Source organism: Haemorhous mexicanus, chromosome 14, assembly GCF_027477595.1.
Source record: "Haemorhous mexicanus isolate bHaeMex1 chromosome 14, bHaeMex1.pri, whole genome shotgun sequence".
NCBI lineage: Eukaryota > Metazoa > Chordata > Aves > Passeriformes > Fringillidae > Haemorhous > Haemorhous mexicanus.
The window spans coordinates 9,359,124-9,373,016 of NC_082354.1; the positions used below are offsets into that span (position 1 = coordinate 9,359,124).

General features: G+C 39.9%; 1 long non-coding RNA gene across 1 annotated transcript; it reads left to right on the forward strand.

Annotated features, from left to right (window-relative positions):
* Window positions 1-723: 723 nt before the first annotated feature.
* On the forward strand, window positions 724-5,335 carry LOC132333737 (uncharacterized). The gene is made up of 3 exons (XR_009488245.1): window positions 724-840; window positions 2,538-2,628; window positions 4,638-5,335. It is a non-coding gene; the product is annotated as an uncharacterized LOC132333737 (long non-coding RNA).
* Window positions 5,336-13,893: the final 8,558 nt, after the last annotated feature.

Sequence of the window (13,893 nt, forward strand, 5' to 3'; positions counted from 1 at the left end):
AATTATTTTAGCATTCTATAGATTCAACATCAAACCCAAAAACATACTAACAGCTATGGAAATACTGAGTGCACCAATTTTTGCATAAGACTTTAGACAAACAAGTTCAGTCTTCATATAAGCAAACATCCACAGGTGTAAAAAGTTATAGAAGATAGTTGTGAAAAATACAGTTCTTATCTGAGATTTAACAGGCTAGGTTTTCCTACTGTATTGGAATCAAAAAGTTAGTCTTTGTCTCCTATTCTTCACTTTTGAATAAATTTGTATCTGACTTTCAGCAAAGCAGGTTTAGACATCACCAGCTTTCAGTGCTTTGAGATCCTAACCAGTTGGAGCTTGTCAAACTTTTAGAAATATTTCCTGTAACATCAATCAAGAAATCATTTCACAAATATGATCCTACAAAGAATACACACTATCATATTTGTGTGAAGGCACCAAAGCTCAGGGATAAGGCAGGTGACAAACTGACAGAAACATCCAGTTTCAAGATACAAAATTTTGAATGTAACATAAATATAAATTTCCAAGTAATTCCTGTCTCTGTCAAGTGGTCTTACTTTTCACAAAGCTGCTCTAGATTTACTATGCAGCGAGGGATGAGTCTCAGAAGGAAGTTAGTCATCCTGTAAGTAACTTCTTTGCAATGAAAGCACTACTTTCCCTCCCTTTTTGCTCTAAAATTATAAGGCAGAATTCTGTTTGCAATGCTTGCAATAGAAAACAAGCATACAGAAGCACAGGACTCCACCCTGGCTTCCCGGTTCAGGCTGCACCCACTCCCAGCAGCTCTAGTGGAGGACTGTAGACACAAGCAGCGTGAACTTAAATAACTCTGTGAGTAGCAAAAATATTTATATTTATAATTAGATTTAAAAATACCAAGCATGTTTACATAAGAAATGTAATAGTTGTTTACAAGAACTTTGAGAATTATTGCAATTAAACAAATAGTTTAGCTTGCCCATGCAAATACGAGCAGCCTTACGCAGTTGTCTTTGTTTTCTGTTCTTACTCATTACTCCAGCTAGCAATTATTTTAAAAATATCACAACATGATGTTGTTGCAGAATATTATCTGATATTCATTTGAAAACTAATCTATCAGCTCTCCCATGAAATAGAGTAAGATTTTATAAGGAAAATCTCACCCAAAGTAACATTTCTTCTACTCTATAGCAAGTTCCTTCACCCCCAAAATTTGGAAACACATCAAAACCCCTCTAAAAATACCTCGTTTCTTTTTCCACACAAGAGGGAAAGATAGTGTAAGTGATTTAAGTGCGAATATAATCCAACAACTCATTATCAGCATTACACAATCTTTCCAGAAAACACCAAAGCCGTCAGGAAATGATCCCTAATTGCAGATCTATTTGTCAGACTATTCCCCAAAGATATTGTGAAACACTGTTCTGTTTTTTCAATCTTCAGATTCATGATAGATAATAATGTTAACTTCATTAATGACATTTAAATCTTATTCCCAAAGCAGGCAAACTACTCTGCAGACCTTGTAGCCATTATAGGTTTTTTTTGGCTTCTAATCTAAGGAGAAGTGCAACACTGGTTCATAAATGGGGTAATTTCCAGAGCCAGCAGCTTTCTGGATCGCAGAGTTCAGAGTCTCATGTAACTAAAAGCCAAATCCCTGCCCAGCGAGTGCTTTTCAGCCCCAGACCCCCAGCAGGGCCAGACGTCTCATGGACCCAACAACAGGGCATTTACTCTGACAAAGGACTGAAAAGGTGATTTCAAGACAGAAACTGTAATGAAACAGCAGAGGATGTGTTTCTCAGCTGAGCAGAAACACAAGATTTCTGGATAAAGATAAAAGGGCTTTGAATTAATCGATAGCAGCAAAATAAACAGGAATGGAGGAAAGGATTTTATAGTGAAAATTTCCATGCAAATTTTATTTTCTCAAGTTTTAAAAATTAACCTTCCCTTTTATCTTCAGCAATGTCAATATTAAATTAATTTTTTGTGTGTGTGTGAAAGGTTGATAGCTACATCAGTGACAGAGTGAACCATCAACAGAAATCAAACCTTATGGATTCCAGAGAAGCTTTGGAAAAACAAAAAAAAAATCAAATTCAATCTCATAAAAACAATTATAATTTTGGGACCACAATGTGGTTCCAAAAGTGTGCATCCACAAAGGTGAATTTTACATCACATCCTAATTGTCAGATTTGGAGGAAATTTTGATTCAGAAAGAATGCAATTTCAAAAGTGCAATGATTATACTCTCCTTGTAAAGGTCTGTCTATCTTGTATTTTATGAACTAATGGACTAACAGGCTTTAAGTAATTTTTTATTTATTCTGTACAAATGCCAGCAGGTTTTTGTCAGTGCTGCCATTATTGTCCTTTTATCTTTATCTTCCCGTCTCAGTTTTCTACAATTCCTTATGTTCAGCTCATTTGAAGTGTAATTTATGAGGTTTATATTTGTATTGTAGATGTGATACAATTAACATTTACTTATTTTACAAATTTTTTATCAATTTTCCTCTACTTTTTTTTACAAGTAAAAAGTCTATGAAAAACAAAGAGATCAGCAGAGAAACTGTAATGAGGACCATGTTGTGCTACTGACTTATACTGAAGACAAAACAAAAGGTATCAATCATTAATAATACCTGATGTATATTGACATTATTTTAATACTTTATCCCATTATTTTATTTTATTATTTTATACTGTATTACATTATTTTAATACTGTCAAACTTTGCACATTTCCTACTGTTGTTATGGGAATACAGATGAAAATTCAAGAAAAAAGCTTTCCTAAATGTAATGCCACACAGTGTGGATCCTAATTTAACCTAACCACCGAATGACTCTGGGATGCAATTCCAGCTCTGAAATGTTTCCTTCCCACCAGAGCAGGGACTGACTCAGCAATAACCACCAAGCCCAACCACAGACATCCTTTCTCGTAATACGATGAATTTTTATTACACATCTTCCATTCAAGTACAGACTGGGCCCAAATCTGCTCAGTTTCTGAGATAATACATGATCCTTCCTCAAGCAAAAAAGCATTTAAACAAACATCCTTTCTTAATATTAATGAACATGTTGCCTCTTGCTAATTTTGTGACTCAAAGAACAAGACACTGCTCATATCTTAAGTTTTGTTAGATTTATGTACTTTTCCCACTATTGCAGCAATTGCAGCCTGTAAGAAATGAGACACTAAATGAGACTATTACTATAAAAATCTTTTTCAATACCTATATATAAATTAATGACAGAGATGTAGTAGTATATGTGTAAGAAACCAAATTATTACCTCAAGCCCTATAAAATATACTCAGTGCTACCACTGATTACCTAATGATTAAATCTATTAATTTAGATATCTATAATTTATAAGTTGTATATGAATGCTCTTTTCTGTTCTGAAATACCTGCTCCCCAGTGAAGGTGCCTTGTGCATGGATATTGCACAGACCCACTGGCAAACCTGAACTGTTACACTGAAGCAAAGCAGCTCTGGGAAAACAAAATCACAAACCACTTATCCATTTCAGAAGAGATTCTGGCTCCACTTGTACTAATATTTACCCTTAAGATAGCAGCATAAAGATAAGAGGACCATTAATTTGTAACACAAAGAGAATTGCCAAATAACATAGGATTAATGTTACTGTTTAGCTTATTTATTTATTTATTTGATCTTAGAATGTGAAGGAATAATTAAGAGTGGCTAAAATTTGTTTGGAACAGGCAAACTTTTTGATATCTCCCTTACATCTTCCTACATATTCTAATGCCACTGATTCCCATGTTATTCTTTCAGTTACATTCTTTCTATTAGGCAAATGACTGCTACCACTCTCTTTGTGTGGCACTCTTAATTAGTAAGAAAATATTTTTGCCTTTCTTCTTTCATTCATATTTTCCCTTAACTTTTTGGGCTCCACTTTGATAGTCTTCTGGAGATTTGGAATTACCCTGTGTATCAGTGACCCTTTGCTATAAAATGGGGTTAACAAGGTCACTTTGACAGGACCAGAAGTAATGTTTGTTTTGAAACCGAGTGCTCTGTTTAAATCTATTTATTTCTGAACTAAGTCAAGGCACTTTGAGCTGTCATGATGACTCAGAGCAACGTTGCAAAGCCTCAGTTCTACAAAGACATTAGTCAGTTTGTTTTTTTGCACTGAGCTGCTCTGAGTCAGCTGTAAATTGTTGCACATTGAGTACCTGGGTACAGCTTCAAATGGTGCAGGTAACTTCCGTGCAAATTCCTGAAAGAAAAACAGTCTCTATATCTGAGCAAATGATTGACTAGGTCAACCTTCTCTGGTACATGACTGGGTTCGACAGTGAAAGAAATTAGAACTGTGTTGATTTAGTTTTGATTTACAGTTTTTTCATTACAAGGAGAAATTTCAGGGTTTTCATTACAAGTTTTTCATTACAAGGAGAAATTTCAGGGTTAGCAGGCTGAGCTTAATAAGCTCTGAGTATACTGAACAATCAGTTGAGCTGTGCTCTTAATTCATTATATCAGAGATAAAAAATCTAGACATCAAAAGGTTTACTTTGTTTTTTGTCTTTAACTATAAATGTAAACTTTAAACTTAATAAATATACTAACCCAAACTGTCTCCCTAGACAGCAATACCATCCTAATGCTTTTTGGAGAAAAAAACTCACAAGAGACAGCATAGAAGAAACTGTGACATTTCTCTGAACTACTCACCTCTACTGATGCTTTCACATGGGTCCAAAGAGAAGAATGTAAAAACAATGTGAAGGCTAAGAGTGGTGAACTTTTTGGAAAGGAAGATGACCCAATCCACTGGTCAGTTACGGCTAGTTAGTGTTGTTATAAGGACATTATGAGTTATTTCCACCTGCATTTGTTCCCCTCTCTTAACACTATAGTTACCTTCCTATAAGTGCTGTCCTTACTAGTTTTTCTTCTCTTCAAACCATTTGGCTTGTGCTGCTCTTTGACAGGGCATTCAGAAAGCCCTAGCACACCCCACACACATTCATAGTAAAGTAGAGAACAAGCAAATGCTCCTGTCTTGATTCAGTCTATAATAATAATGTAATTAAAAGATTTTCAGGAGAAATGTTGTGTTACTTACTTTTATTTCATTTATTTTCTGGAGAATGTACTATGGCCAGTGCTCCTCAAATGAGCAACCACTGTGTGAAGGAATCCCATCAAATATGACTTTTTGTGCACACTCACCATCTGCTTTCAGTCTGACTTTTTTTAAAATTGGCAACTACTTATTATCAAACTAACAACAGGCCTTTAAAATAAGCAAATAAGAATAAACATAGGGGTATTATCTGTTGCACTTGTTCATTCTTTAAACTTATTTATGTAATTTCCATGTATACCCTTTACTTTGTTCTGTAACTACCCATACAAACAGTAATGAATTCTATAAACCTATTTCGAACATAATTTGTTTATGAAACTGTATGAAAAACAGCTTGATTATGTCATACCCTGCTTTTCTATTGAAGGGATTAGCATCCAGTGCCATGTTCTCTTTGCAAGATTCAAAATAATTGAGATTTGGAACATGAACACTTTAGAATATGATTAAGGAAGCAACAGCAGAACCTTAGTAAGGATTTTGAAATTTTCTGTACACTATTCCTTTATACACTGCCTGAAGATGAGAAATGCATTGCTATGAAATGTAGTGATACCAATGAATACCCTGCACATTTTATCTTCAGGAGTCTTAAAACAGTTTTGGAATGGTTTTTATTAAAAATAACTATCTCTGTATCTCTGTTGATGAGAACTACTCACCCAAGCTGTCCTACAGGCTAAATTGAGCAATTGGTATTTCCTTATGCATGGACAGGGGCATAATTTGTCCCTTAAGCAAATGGTTCAGGCAAAGTCCTCTAGAAAATTTCACTAGAAAAGTTAACACTGAAATAACCTATTTCAACACACACTATCCTATTTATTATAGATTCTCCTTCTTCATAAACCAAGAAATAAAAAAAAGTTATTCACTGCCAGGCTTCACAAAGAATTACTGTTGTTCCCAAAGGAGGAATTCTCAGTGTTTGATTCCCAGTTGGAATCACTACAAGAATCATTAACCTCTTTAGACATGAAAAACAACGGACCTTTGCATTGCTAGCTGATCTAATATTAACAAATGAGTACTTTAATCTCAATTTTATTTACAGATAAATCACTGCTCATCTGCAAAATCTGCTGCCTGAATCTGTTAGAAGTCATTGCAGAGCTTAATTAGCTGATTGGCTGATTACTTTATTATGCTAGCCTTAATTCTTAAATTTAACTGACAAAAAGTGTATTTTTGTTGGTTTCCATGTAAGTGCCACTCGTCTGCTTCAAAAAATGCATAAGAACTCGGATTTGTCCAGCCATACTGGTGATTATTGCCAAGTCTGCTGGGAATCACACGTGACTGGTGCTTTGCAAGTCATGTATGCATTGCTGATATCTCCTCTCACTGTGACAGATTTGCTTCCTATAGGATGAAAGTGCCCAAGGAACAAGTACTAGTTTCAGAGCTGACAAGTGAGCAAAATGTCTCACCTACCTACACATGAGCAGATAAACTATACTCTGGGCATCTGATGGTCACAGAGTTCCGCATGGAAGTAGTAAGGCATTCCTGCATTCTGTGCCGCCCTTCCTCAAAGCTGTGCTAAGGGCACTAAATTAACGAGCCAACCTCGCAGAGAAATTATTTCCTTCCATGAGCAAGTGGAGAAGTGGGGGGAATTTGGGTCAGAAGCAAACATAATCGTCATCCTGCTCCCTTCTGTGTCAGCACAGGGAACTGGCTGGACATGAAGGAAGGAACGTGCTCCATCTGGCAGGGTCTGATGGCACACTCCCCGCTTGTGCAATGCTACAGCTCAGGGGAAATATGATTCAGAGGATGCCTCTGAGTCACAACTTCTCATTGAGCTGCTCCAAACGGGCATGGCCACGTTTTGTCCCATCCTGGAACAGATCTGCCTCACCCTGTGTTCTCAAGTGTGTCAGGCAAGCACTGACTTTGCGAGGAGCACCGAAGCACTGAGCACTAATTCCCTTTGCAATAATTAAACCAGACTCATATATACTAACGAAAAGGCAACCACTCTCTGCTAATGACGTCAAACAGTAAAGCAGCTCATTTGTTATGTGTTGTCCGAGATGTCTTTGGTGTCATGCTGCACATGTAAAATAATTCCTGACAGAAAGACGAAGGTATTTTCACCGCACCTTTGGGAAGCGGAAATTACGGGTTCTCTGGAGCTCATGGCATTCCCACAGCCAGGGGCACTCCCTGAAGCTCGCTCCGGCAGCACCAAGAGGGGCGCGGCGTCCGTCTGTCCGTGCGTCTGTGTGTCCGTACCCCCGCGGGTCCGGAGGCGCTCCCGGCCGCCGCCCAGCGCCCTCCCAAGCACGGGTACAAAGCCACGTCCTCGGCACTCTCCAGAGGGGCCGTGGCCCCCGGACAGAGCTGCCGTGGGACCAGGCCGCCGCCCAGGTGCCAGAGGCTGCCCCAGGGAGCGGGGGCAGCGCGGGAGGAGCAGAGCGAGCAGGGCCGAGAAGATGGATTCGCTCACACCGCTCGCAGTGCTGCGAGCGGAGGGTAAAGGTTAAGGAGCATCAGGGAGTTCCAGAAAGAGTGGAACCAAGCTCTGCCCTCCCTGAGATGGAAACAGGGTCGACCACCAGAGAAAACCTATAATCACGCTTTCCCCCCCCCCCCCCGCCCCTTCTTAAATACACCATCCCTGAGGCGCTAGCACCGTGTAAGCCGGCATTGGCTGTACTGGACATGGGGGAATCTCCTGGCAGCTGCTCACAGATCACCCGTGTAGCCCCTAGGCCCAGCTACCCAAACCTTCCAAAATAAACAACCCACTGCATGTCACCAACACCGGGCTGCCTCTGCCAGAAACCAAACACATTCCATACCTCACCTCTGGGTACCATATGTTTAAGAATTATCATTAAAATAGACATTCATTGCAAACTTCACTTACATCAACCAAAAGAATTCCCTGCACCAAAATCAAATAACATCAACACCAACAAAAGTTACAGACAATACTCCCCTCATTCCTTCACCACAATTACAGCTACCAAAATACTCCACAATCATTCTGCTCTTCCCTCTCTAGCACTGTTTACTCATATTTTGTCCGTTACCTTTTCCTCTGTCCTTATCTCAAATTCCTCCTGCCCATATTTGGGCATCAAAAAGGCCTTTCTTTTTTTGGTGGGAGAAGATGAAATGAATCTCACTGCCTGCTGTTGCTACAGATTGCTACTAGTACTATAAACCCGGCTGACACAGTCTATCAGGCCAGTCTTCAGTAGCAGTGACCAGCACAGTGTCCTCCCTGGCAGTCAGATTTCCATAACTGGCTCAGTTCCAGTCAGAGCAGCGATCCTCATCTTTGCCTGTGGCACCTGCAGAGGCATTGCCTGGAATTCTGACTCCATCACCAACAACCACCAAACAGTGGGTAATCAGCACCTAGCAGCAGACTCACTTCTCCAAGTCATGTCAGTCTCTCCGAACAGTCCCAGATTTTTCTTACTCAAGCAATGAGGATGGATTCGAGGATTCATCAGACTTGTGCAAAAAGCTGCAAGTTCTCATTTATAAACTATCTAGAGGGCATTTACTTCTGCTAATAATTTTTCAAAATCAAAGAATGACAGGCATACTGGCTACTTGATATAAAACACCTTTTGGTAGATAGGATGTACTGCAAAGAAGGTAATAGGAAAGGTTCATTTGCACTCAGTCTGGAAAAAAAGATGATTTTGATTTACAAAAACAGAATACCATGAATAGCTGAAAACTGATATCAATGATACCATTTTAATTTCCAGTTATATAAATGAGTATCTTTAGTTTCTGTTCCACTCTGCTATTCTTCAAAGACAATCTGGGAAATTTGTGAATAAGAGTCTGGTTGCTTTAGTAGTTTCCCTGTCTTAATGACCAGGACATATGGCCAAACTGTGTATAGCAAAAGGGTACATTTATGTTTCTTTCACTAGCAGAGTTGCATAATATCATACATAATCCTAAATCTGTATATCCCAAACAGCAACTATCCATCAATAGGAAAACAAACAGGCAGAATAATCTTACTATTCATTCATGATCCAGTGAGAAAACGTTGTGCAAATGTGAGTGTATGCTTTGAAAAACAGCATTCTGTGGCTCTTTTCACTGCGTGGTGACACCATCCCCAATTATACAAAACAGTAAAGAAACCAAGCATCTGAGTATTTCTGTAGACAATGATGTGATAGGACCAGATAGACGGTGAAAGGAGTATAATGGAACAAATAAACAACCAAATCCTCATTATCAGAGAGGTGCTGAGCACCCACAGCTCCCTCTAACTTAAACTGGGAACTCTTTAATATGTCTGCCTTTAATCTTTGTGCCTGAAAATCTTAAATTCAAATCTGTACATTTTCATAAGTGAGCATCATCACAATTGCTGTGAAGGTTCCAGAATCTTATTTCAGCACAGCAAGGAAGGCCTGGATGAGAGAAATAAGACCCCATGTAGCTCATGCTGGACAATGCACATGTAGAGGACCCTTAGAGCACAGTGTATTCTACACAAACGTAAGGATGAAGGAAGCCCTCAGGCTGGCTTTACAATAATTTTATATAACTCTTGATACCAAAATGTGTGAGGTTCTCTGTCATGAATAGATTTTATCTTTAAAAACACTCTTTTGAGAAAGAGAGGAATTACTATTTCCATTAAATGACCAAGGGATCGAAACAAGGTAGAAGGAGAGATTTGCTCAAGAAGTAGGGCAAGCCTGCTGCAAACTGAAGTGACAACTTAGAACTCCCTATCTGTACCTTAAACACAGGGTGTTACTCTCCTCTGGATCTTGGTTAAGAAATGGCACAATAGTTTCATTTTCTTATTCTATTGACATACAGTGGACAGGGACACTTCCCCGTCTGCAGAATGACCCATGCTAACTGGTAATTTAAAACCACCGTTCTGTTTGATTTTGTGAGCTAACTTGGCCTCTTGTAAAAATCACCGTATGACCTACTGTGAGAGCAGAACTGCTAAGTTAATAAGAGCAGGCTACTTTGGAGATGTAAAGTTAAAATGAGGGAAGAATTTTGGCCATAAATACACATTATGAACAATTATAGTAATTTATTTTGCACAAATGTATAGAAATATATGATTAGTGAAAATATAGCACAATTAAAAACTGTGAATCTTACCTTTCACTTAACATCCTTTGGTTGCTAAATACTTCTGGGATATTTTTATTCTAAATTTCTACAGAGGTAATTTCTCCAGTTCCTTTTCCTTTATGAACATGTCACAAGCAGGACTGAGCCAGGATTGTGTTTTACTACTCAACAAAACTGATTTCCTTTCTGTTTTTTATTGGGTAATTACTCCTGTAGATGTAACTGAGGATAGGCATAAGATAGGCCATTGTAACTAGAATAAATGAGCAATAAATCATGCAACATCACATCCAAAACCATTTACTTCCTATATCTTAACTAAATTAATAATATCACTCATTGTGGAATTTCAGAGATCCCTGCAGGAGCCCATTCCTTGTTCCTCAGTACTTCAGCCACAGATGACATATTTGGCCCTCAATTTGGGTCAACAATATGACTACCAATAGCTTAATTGCTTTATATTACACACATTATAGCCACTTGTGGAAACTGTAATGAAAGAAATGCTTTCAAATTTTTGGCCTTTGACAGTGCCTGCTTCATGCAGACAGTTGGTAGGGTAGAAAGAGCAAATACATGAAACACAAAGCAAACATACCTCCAGCTCTAAGACCTACAGGTTCTTCAAGTCTGGTGAAGATCAAGAGACGCGTGGAGGGGATCTTGATTTCTCTTTAGTTTCTGAAAGAGAATGCACCCACAGCTAAGGAAACATTTCATACACAGGCTATGTTGGTTTCTGTAAACAAAAGTGAAGACCATAAAGCTGATGATTCTATATAAAAAGTGGGGCACTGATTTTACAAAGTGAACTATGGCTATGTGCCAGACAAGTAGCCAGAGAAACAGTAAGAAAGAAACCTACAAAAATTTGTGAAAGTTACAATCATTTGTGACAAAAAAAGATAGTAAAATTAGATCCAATCCCATGGCCAGACAATTATGTCAGTAATGGAGAGGTATAATACACTAACAGGTATACTTAAAAGTTTTATAGAAGCTACAAAAGTAAAAAGTCATTACTACAGGAAACCAGTAATTTTGATTCCACAACTGCACAAGACTCTAAAGAATATATATTCAAAGAGAGAGAAAACAAATAGTTGTTCTTTCTACTAATGAAAGTTGAGAAGGAGTATGCAAATTATAGATTAGCTTGTACTTTCGGTAAGTGTTTTTTAGTAGTCACATAGGAAAACATGAACATATTAAGTTTTCAGGAATGCTAAGCACTCCTTTTAAGCCAGAAAGAACCCAGTGGAAAAATCCATTTCTATCAATTCTGTTTCTGCAGGTCCCTGCGGGTCTGATCACATGTGTCCACCACCCCAAAATTCTGCATGACTTAATTATGTATAGTTTGCTTTTTCAACTCCCTAGCAAAAGCACCGGAAGTGCAATGTAAGAGCAAAGGACTTTAAAAGAGACCATAAACAGTGACACGTTTCTTTTACAGGGACAGATTATTCATAGTTACTGTCAAGCAAGCCCAGAGGTTGATGACTAAAAAAAAAAAAATAAAAAAGCCAAGAAAAAGAACCCAAGCCCTTTCTTTCAAAAGTTTTCCTTTCTTCTTCCCATGTATATCCTTCAGCAGCCAACCCAACTAAGCATGCAATGAACAAAGTTCACCTTGCTCTGTACATTTAAAACTACTTTAAATTTTCATGTAAAAGTACGGAATGAAACCTGAACAATTATGGAAATCTCAGCCTCACCTAACTGATGGACCAGGTAGAAAAGAATGAAAAATAAAAGGAATTAATCTTCAGAAACCAATTTAATTCTTCCAAGGGCTATTAACAATATAATGCAATATAACTGTATAGTTAATTCATGACACCATTAACTAATGGGGAGTTTAGTTGTGTATTTTTGTGCCAACATGTCTGAATGGCTTTAAAAACTATATTTAATCTCAGTTTTCTAATGTTAATAATTCTTGTTTTGGGAATAAATACATTTCTGTAGTTACAACCTATTTACTGTACTGCCATAACTATAAGGACCTCTAATCATGTACAGGAATATACCATGTTAGATGATGTAAAAACATAAACTGAAATGAGTGCAGCTTCAACACTGTGAGCAAGCAGTGAATAGAGAATTACGAAAAAAAATGAGACATGAACAATCAATATGGCAAGTACAAGGCTTGGCATGTCAGCTCTCAAATTGAGTTACTGGACTTGAAAAAATATCTTTTCCCACACCTGAGAGGCAGAATGAAAGAAAACATAGAGCTATTTATCCCAAAACAAAACAAGTGGGTGATGGAAATCGGTGTCAGGAATTGTTGAGAGTTGTCATCTCATAATGAATCATAGGGGAGGGAGTCCAAGAATGACCTTGAAAGCAAATCGAGACAGAAAGTAAAGAGACGTGTGGTCAAAATTACTGGCTAGGGAAATTATCTTTGCTGTTGTATTACAGGAAAAGGATTATTTTTACACTTGACATGACTGGTACACAAATACCAGTCTCCTAACTCAAATAAACGTACCTTTGGCAGGGACGCTTTTATTAGGAGTGAGAAGGCACCAGGAACAGCATCCGTGGCTAACACCCTGCCCTGCCCTGCAGTCTAAGCCCCCCGCACCACAGCACAGGAACAGGGCTCGGGCTCTGGCTGTCACGGACCCGCCGTGTGCTCTGCCCACAGCTTCGACAGTGTCCTCTGTGAGAACATCAGCGAGCGGGCAAAAGGAGGAATTAATTACCCGAGGAAGAAAGTGTTGGGGAAGTGGGGAGAGGACTGCAAGTGGCTCCCCGCCCTCCAACATTGCCTCTGAAATGGTGTGGGGAACCGTACATGTAATAACATTGAGCGCTGTATTTTATCAATGCAATTATCTAGAGGGAGCGGAGATTTTTACGTCACAGAAATGCCCATTAACCGTGAAACAGAATTAATTTGCTCTTCACTCTTCGTATTTTGACCAAAACCCTCGAATTATGTCAGTGGCCTACTCGAATCTCACAGGCAAAGGATTGCACAGCGGTCACAAGAGTAACGCGGATTGTCACCCCACTGCGACCGGCGGCGGGCAATCCCGAACCCGAGACAAGGGTGACACAGCAGCGATTCGAAAATAAACAACCCACTGCACGTCACCAACACCGCGCTGCCTCTGCCAGGTAGCGGGGGATGAGGGGGCTGTGAGGGTTCTGAGGATACTGAGGAGGCTATGAGAGAATCTGTGAGAGCTTTGAGGGGCTGTGGGGGCTATGACAGAGTCTGTGGGGGCTGTGAGTGGGCTCTAGAGGCTGAGAAGATGTGTGGGGTCCGTGAGGGCGAGCACGGCAGAGCTCCGGGGTCGGCCATGGCGCCGTGGGGGGGGGGGGGGGGGGGGGGGGGGGGGGGGGGGGAGTCACGCGCAGCCCCTCACACCGCCCACCTTCGCGCCGGCCGCTCGCGCGCTGGCGAGTTGTTTACTTCCTCTGCGGCGCGCGCTCCGCCCACACCCCCCCCCCCCCCCCCCCCCGCGCGCCCTCCCCGCCTGCCAATGGCAGCCGCCGCCAGCCCCGCGCGCTAGGGGCGGGCCCCGCCCCGAAGGAACCGGGTGAAGGCAACGTCAGCCGGTAGTGTTCGTCAGCCGGGACTTTGCGCTGATTAGCCAAACGGCCTGCCCATCTTCTCAGTGCCCTGCCTT